The following is a 7,803-nucleotide window of genomic DNA, read 5'->3' as shown; positions in this document are numbered from 1 at the left end:
CGGTCGCAAGTGTTAAAGCTACCAAGCCAAGGAAAAGACTTGGTCCGATTGAGAGGATCAATGAGGCCAAGAAAGGATCGAGACGAGGCAAGGCTGTTGATGTTGAAGCAGCCAAACCCGGAAGAAAATGTGACGAGACTACGGGTGTTAAAGAAGTCGAGTACAAGAAGGAACCCGGTGCGATAGCAAGAGATAAAGCCGTCAAGCCAAGGGTGCAAAGTGAGCAATTCTGCTCACAGTATGCCAGGATGGAGGCGTGGTCCAAGTTGAGGTGTCTTAGGCATAAAGGGTCACTTAAGGAGTATGTGAGTCGATTCAGAAAACTCATGCTCAAAGTCCCAAGTTTAATTGAAGAAGAAGGATTCTTCACCTTCATGTTTGGATTGAAGCCATGGGCGAAGAAAATGTTGGAGCGAAGGGAAGTCAAAGAGTTGTCTAAAGCCTTGACAACCACCGAGTCTATCAAAGAATTTGTAGTCAAGAAGAACAAGACTTCTAAAGCTTAGTCGAAAGCCGAGGGTACCAACAGGAGATTCCGCAATGGAGGCAAGTCAGAGGATGGGGAATCTTGTTCCTCGAGTGACAGAGAAAGTCCACTCAATGATGAACCAAATGGTGAGTATGGAGAAGATGTGTGCAGTCTTGACACAAGTTCAAGTGTCAAAGATGCTAAGCCGAGGGTAAGAGTCGAGCAAACGAGGGTGCGTAGACTTAAGATGCCAGAAGTGTTGCAAAATTACCCGATGGGAGCTGAGTCATCCAAGGTGATAGATGAGCCCAAGATCGAGTTATCCAGAGAAGAGGATGAACCCAGGATCGAAGAGGCGTTGAGAGTTGGCTCAATAAGTTTCATTTCTGCCAAGGCGAGTAAAAGCCAAGTGCAAGAAGAGTTGTCCATGTCCAAGGAGTTTGCCGAGCATGTTCGTGTGGAGAAAATGGCTTCAAAGACCATCATAAGAGAAGGGTCGAAGAAAGGGCTTGCCAAGGATGTTCAAGTGAGGAACGATCCTTCAAAGACTAGTGGACAAGAGTCAAAGGGAGCCAAGACGTTGAGGGATATGGCAACCACGGAGAAACTGCCAAATAACAAGTGGGTTTACAGGGCCGTGACTACGAATAAACTAAAGTTGTGTTCAGCTTCAGTTGGCATGCTACAGTAACAAGAGCAGAAATGTTGCTGCATTGATCAAGGTATAAAGATAGATTAAAATCAGTCTTCAAGTGGGAGATTGTTGAGTTGAAAAGTCAAAATAAAACAAAGCTTTCGGTGGGATTTTGAGTAACATGGGCGGCTGGCAACATGGGCGGCTATTAGGCAGCAATTGTTGATTTTTAGAAAGGGATAATTGCCAAATTGAGTCATTAAACTTTAGGGTATTTATAATATTAGTCCTCAAGCTTCAACTATAAATACCCTATCCCATTTAGCTTCAAAATCATCCCAAAATCCCAAATCATTTCTTTCTCCCAATACTATAGAGTTTTCTTGTGAGTAGTGAGTGTTTTGTAAACATTTGTAAATTTTCTCTCTTAGAAAAAGATCTGCAGCAGTCCGGAGACGTAGGCATAATTGGTTGAACTCCGTTATCAATTTCGGGTATTATTTTTCCACTTTTATTTCGCATTCTCACTGATTTGGTTATAGGGAAATTACTCATACTCGGTTTAGTTCCCAACAACTGGTAAACAGAGCTTTTGGTTGTGAATTTTGTCAATTTTTTACGAGGTTACTATTCACGTGAACAGTGAATTTCATGAATAATAAATTTTTTTCAGCGATATGAATTTGTCGATAAAGGTGTTCTAATACACGGTGGTTTACAAGAATTGTCAGAAACGATCCAAAGAAACCAGATTCGAGTGGGAGCGATGACTTTAAGAAACGAAGTTAATGAGCTCAAGAGGAAGCTGCTCAGATGCAAGGGAACAATGAGTGAATGGGATGCACTCAAAACCTTCTTGAAAGGACTTAGACCAGGGGCAATGCTCGGGGAAGAGCAAGGAAATGCCCAGATACTTTCGGAGGCCATAGCTGTAGCCGGAAAACTGACTGAGCTTGCAGGTGATAAGCCAAGTACCGATGTGTAGTCCAGGTCCATGCCCAGAGATAGTGGAAACAGTGGTGGAGACAGGGAAAAGATGTAGAAGGGAAATGGTAGAGAAAGCTCTTCTAATGGCCAAGGTGAGCCATTGACTGTTCGTAGCCAAGGAAAGCCATCGGGAAAGAATGACAAGGCTAAGTTTGATGCGAAGAAGAAAGGGAGCAAATAAATATTGAAGTGTTACTTCTGTTATGGTCCTCATTTGATTAGATAATGTCCCGAGAAGCGTCGCCTTACAGTCATCATTAATAAGATGGAAGAAGAAGAAGTAGCGGGAATTGTCATGGTCAAAAGTGTTAAAGCTACCAAGCCAAGGAAAAGACTTGGTCCAATTGAGAGGATGAATGAGGGCAAGCAAGGATCGAGACGAGGCAAGGCTATTGAATTTGAAGTAGTCGAACCCGGAAGAAAACGTGACAAGACTACAGGTGTCAAAGCAGTCGAGTACAAGAAGGAACCCGGTGCGATAGCAAGAGATAAAGCCGTCAAGCCGAGGGTGTAAAGTTAACAAGTTTGCTCACAGTATGTCAGGATGGAGGCGTGGTCCAACTTGAGGCGTCTCAGGCATAAAGGGACACTTAAGGAGTATGTGAGTCGATTCAGAAAACTCATGCTCAAAGTCACAAGTTTGACTGAAGAAAATGGATTCTTCACATTCATGTTCGGATTTAAGCCATGGGCGAAGAAAGTGTTGGAGCGAAGGGAAGTCAAAGAGTTGTCTAAAGCCCTGACAACAACCGAGTCTATCAAAGAATTTGTAGTCAAGAAGAACAAGACTTCTAAAGCTTAGTCGAAAGCCAAGGGTACCAACAGGAGATTCTGCAATGGAGGCAAGTCAGAGGATGGGGAATCTTGTTCCTCGAGTGACAGAGAAAGTCCACTCAATGATGAACCAGATGGTGAGTCTGGAGAAGATGTGTGTAGTCTTGACACAAGTTCAAGTGTCAAAGATGCTAAGCCGAGGGTAAGAGTCGAGCAAACAAGGGTGCGTAGACTTAAGATGCCAGAAGTGTTGCAAAATTACCCGATGGGAGCTGAGTCATCCAAGGTGATAGATGAACCCAAGATCGAGTTATCCAGAGAAGAGGATGAACCCAGGATCGAAGAGGCATTGAGAGTTGGCTCAATAAGGTTCATTTCTGCCAAGGCGAGTAGAATCCAAGTGCAAGAAGAGTTGTCCATGTCCAAGGACTTTACCGAGCATGTTCGTGTAGAGAAAATGGCTTCAAAGACCATCATAAGAGAATGGTCGAAGAAAGGGCTTGCCAAGGATGTTCAAGTCAGGAACGATCCTTCAAAGACTAGTGGACAAGAGTCAAAGGGAGCCAAGACGTTGAGGGACAAGGAAACTACGGAGAAACTGCCAAATAACAAGTGGGTTTACAGGGCCGTGACTACGAATAAACTAAAGTTGTGTTCAGCTTCAGTTGGCATGCTACAGTAACAAGAGCAGAAATGTTGCTGCATTGATCAAGGTATGAAGACAGATTAAAATCAGTCTTCAAGTGGGAGATTGTTGAGTTGAAAAGTCAAAATAAAACAAAACTTTCGGTGGGATTTTGAGCAACATGGGCGGCTGGCAACATGGGCGGCTATTAGGCAGCAATTGTTGATTTTTAGAAAGGGATAATTACCAAATTGAGTCATTGAACTTTAGGGTATTTATAATATTAGTCCTCAAGCTTCAACTATAAATACCCTATCTCATTTAGCTTCAAAATCATCCCAAAATCCCAAATCATTTCTTTCTCCCAATACTATAGAGTTTTCTTGTGAGTAGTGAGTGTTTTGTAAACACTTGTAAATTTTCTCTCTTAGAAAATGATTTGCAGCAGTCCGGAGACGTAGGCATAATTGACTGAACTCCGTTATCAATTTCGGGTATTATTTTTTCGCTTTTATTTCGCATTCTCACTAATCTGGTTATAGGGAAATTACTCATACTCGGTTTATTTCCCAACATATATTTAAGTCTAATAAAATTTAGTGATTGGGAAATCATTCCAAGAGGCAACATGCATGCTTTCACTAGAGGCTATGATTATGGGATTGGATACCTCCAAGGTCCCAATCATTCCAAGAGGCAACATGCATGGTTTCACTAGAGGCTATGATTATGGGATTGGATACCTCCAAGGTTACCATCATATCCGGAATCTTATCGGAAGGACGACTAAGACAACCGTTGTCCGGGTGAGATTGAGGGAGAATGCTGATGGATTGAACCCCCAAAGCCAAAAGTTTTATTCGAGGCCTATGATTAGCCTTTTGATTCCAGCTTCCAAGAAACCAGAGTAAGCGACATACAATTTGGTTTAGACGAGTTATGGCAATAGAAACACAGGAATTCATTCCTTTTTTGTTTTGTCTTCTTATAAATAGTCGTTCCACTTGCCAACTTTGCATGTAGGAATTTCTCCTCCTCTTCTTCTTCTTCCTTTATTTGATTGAAAAATAAGCTTAAAGATAAAATTTGATTGAAAACAAAAGGTAAGGCCATTCTTAATATTATTTTACAATCTTGGAGGAATTCATCTAAGGAGTATGAATATTGAAGAAGGTTGATACCCAAAGAAAAGTGCTTTCCTTCTCTTCAGATCCTTTAAAAAATTTAAGCAAAAAGGAAGTGTCTATTTCCTCTTTTTTTACTTCTCTTGTGGGTCCACTATCCCTTTCTAACTATATATATTGGTGGAATCTAAGTACTTGTGTACAATGGACCAACTTGTTGGTTGTTTGCACACACATACTTGGTTCTCCCCCTAAAATCCCAAAGAAGACAAATATAAATTAAGAATATATTTACTCAAGACTAATAAATGTAAAGTTCATATAATATTTTTAACCTCCAACTATTGTATTTGATTATCTTTAACTTATAGCTTCAAAAAATTATTGTTTTAGAATGAATGAATGTGTATTTTAAGATTTATGATGCTATACAAGTTCAAATATCTAATCGAACAAAAAAAAAGTTAAGTATTAAATTAAATATTGAGGATTGGACTAAAACAGAAAAACTTGATAATAGACAACAATTTGCTGCAGAATGATTTCGGCAAGGTAGACTAGTCCCATCTAAATTAGAATTGATAGTACAAGATTTTTCAATTTGAATGGCATGGTGTATAATTAAAAATAAACTCTCAGGTCAAGCCTCAAATTGCATTCGGATTGTTCTTTTATTTTAAAGATAAAAAGTTTCAAGCAGCTCTTTGAAGAATGATTGAAAAAACTTTTGAAGAAGGACCAATTGCCATTTAAGTGATAATCATAGATTAAAAAGGATTTCCCCGAGGTATATTTACATAATAAAGTACTCGAAAAAGCATTCATTGTTAGTGGCCAACATCAGTATCCACCCATCTAATAAACAAACACAATTTATGTAATCTCTCCTCTCATGAATCTCCGCTACCAAGTGGATCCGAGAATCTTTTGATCAGCCGCCAGAGCCAGCAGCTTGTCAGGGTATTACACTTCTTCTCTAAAGCCACTCAACTTTCCATTAACGATACAGTTGTAGAAAACCAGCTTGGACAGTTGCATCACCTTTCTCAGAAAGATGAAATGGAAGGGGCCATGAAATTTAAGCTTTTCTGTTCTTGTCCCCCCCCCCCCCCAAAAAAAAAAAAGTGAGTTCCATCAAGTAGCATATCTCCATTATTTTTTAAAACCACGTTGAAAAATGTATCGATTTGCTGGTAATCCTGGGTCAGATGTGATTTTGCAGCATCATAGGGAGTGAAGGCACTCTAATGTTCGCCGTGCCGGAGGAATACTTCGGTGGCGTCCACCGTGTGTATCTTCCAATTCTTCTTTTTCTTCAGCCGCTGGATCTTTTCCGATTGTCGACGAGCTAATTTGCAGTTGTTCTTTTTTATCTCTTGTATTGCTTCTTGCAGCAATTCGTTGCGTTCCTGCTTGTTCAAAAACGGTTCGGCTCTGAAGTAGCGGTCGAATTCCGGGACGCCGATGGCTTTCTTTATCCTCACTCTGTAGTTCGCGTTGGCATCGAAGAAATTCCTCACCTCATCAACCATTCCCATTTCAACCATCTTATCCACTCAGTCGGATACATAATGTCTACGCATAGGAAGCAACATTCGTATTTCGATCGGAACAGGAAATCTTCGTCGTCGACTAAGGCCTCTAAGTACGAATTTAATCCCCCCCGAAGCCATGTTGACGAAATCCGTCGCTGTAAAATCCGCGTTTGGATGTATTACACCTAACAAATGGTGCGGAATTCCACACCGTTCTTCGTCGGGGATTTTGTTGGTTGCTATGTCAAGTCCGGCATGTACTAGTATCTTATCGGAATTAATAATTTTGGCTGGAAATCGGGTCGCGAGGTCAACCGACAGCCGGGACTTACCGGTTCCGGTCGCTCCTAGGAGGATCACAACCTTCTCTTTCTCTCGCCTTGGCCAAAAGAAGTTGGATTTGATCACTCCGGAAGGTATGTCTAGTAGAGACATTGATGTCTTACACATAGACACCGAAAATACCATGATCGTAAGTTCGTAACTTGCCACGAAACAAAAGAAGACGAGAGAATTGTGTGCACTAGTTCCAAGGAATTAGTAAAGTTCAGAGAACTACACGAATGACTCAAGGGGGAGCAAAGTAATTTATATAGCGAAAGGGCAAGTGCTAAAGGGGTCAACTTGCAGTCCAAGAAAACAAAGTAGTTTTATGATATTCCTTCTACAAATTCAATTGCATTTGTTTACCCTACCTTTATGCTTATATTATAATAGAAATGAATTGGACCCTCCAATAACATGGAAAGGCACAGTAGTACTTATAAGAAAATGGCGAAATGGGTCTTTTTAATTAGGTGATATGGTATTTCTATATATAGTACTAGCAAATTGCAGGAAAATATTATCTAAAGTAGGTTTTCGTGTCCTGCATTTGCACGCCTGCTACTGCAGATTACAGAAGATAAGACTAGATAAACCACACCAAAAAATTAAAATCTATGAAGGTCACTCATTACATCCATAAAGTCAAAATGAGGAAGAGTACTTACATCCTTAAAGTTGACTATGGTTTGCTGCAAAAAGATTAAAAAGAAAAGAAGTTTAATGGATTCTTACAGTGATAAGGGAATGTTACTGCTGGTGGATTGTAGCTGTACTCTATTGCAAATGGAGCTTTCCGTTGGATAACACATGATTCCCTGATATCAAAGTGAGGTAACTTTTTTCCTTCTGCACGGCTGATGCGAAAACCCCCTCCGGTTCCTTGCCGTCTGTCAAAATCGAATCCCATACTTTGTCATCAGATTGACGTTCCTCTCCATTCATCCCATACTTTGTCATCAGATTGACGTTCCTCTCCATTCATCTGACGTCAAATTACGCAAAGTAATCATCTGGTAATTATTACACCTACGCTGCTTTGTTTTTGAGCCAACAGAAAGGTATCAGAGTTTTTTGAGGATGGAGGGCTGGGATTCAAATATGGAAAGCTTATGGTTATCGTGGAGAATCTCCATGATCGGACTCCCCAACAACATTGTTGCCTTACTAAGTCAATGAGGTGTTACGTTTTCTATTTCAATCATTTGTACATGAAAATTAGTGAGAATGGTTAATTATGTTCGATGTTTTTAAAAATGTGTATCTATACTACAAATAACTTGAATATCTCTTGTTTAAAAAATAAACTATTCTTCTCAACAAGTTGAAGT

At 40.3% G+C, this 7,803-nt stretch overlaps 1 pseudogene; it reads right to left on the bottom strand.

Moving 5' to 3' along the window:
- Positions 1–5,857: 5,857 nt before the first annotated feature.
- LOC120158404 lies at positions 5,858–6,615 on the bottom strand (annotated as a pseudogene).
- Positions 6,616–7,803: the final 1,188 nt, after the last annotated feature.

This window comes from Hibiscus syriacus, unplaced genomic scaffold, assembly GCF_006381635.1.
Source record: "Hibiscus syriacus cultivar Baekdansim isolate YM2019G1 unplaced genomic scaffold, ASM638163v2 tig00111311_pilon, whole genome shotgun sequence".
NCBI classification, from domain to species: Eukaryota; Viridiplantae; Streptophyta; class Magnoliopsida; order Malvales; family Malvaceae; genus Hibiscus; species Hibiscus syriacus.
The sequence above is the reverse complement of the archived record's forward strand: the minus strand, read 5'-3'. Positions and strand labels throughout refer to the sequence as shown.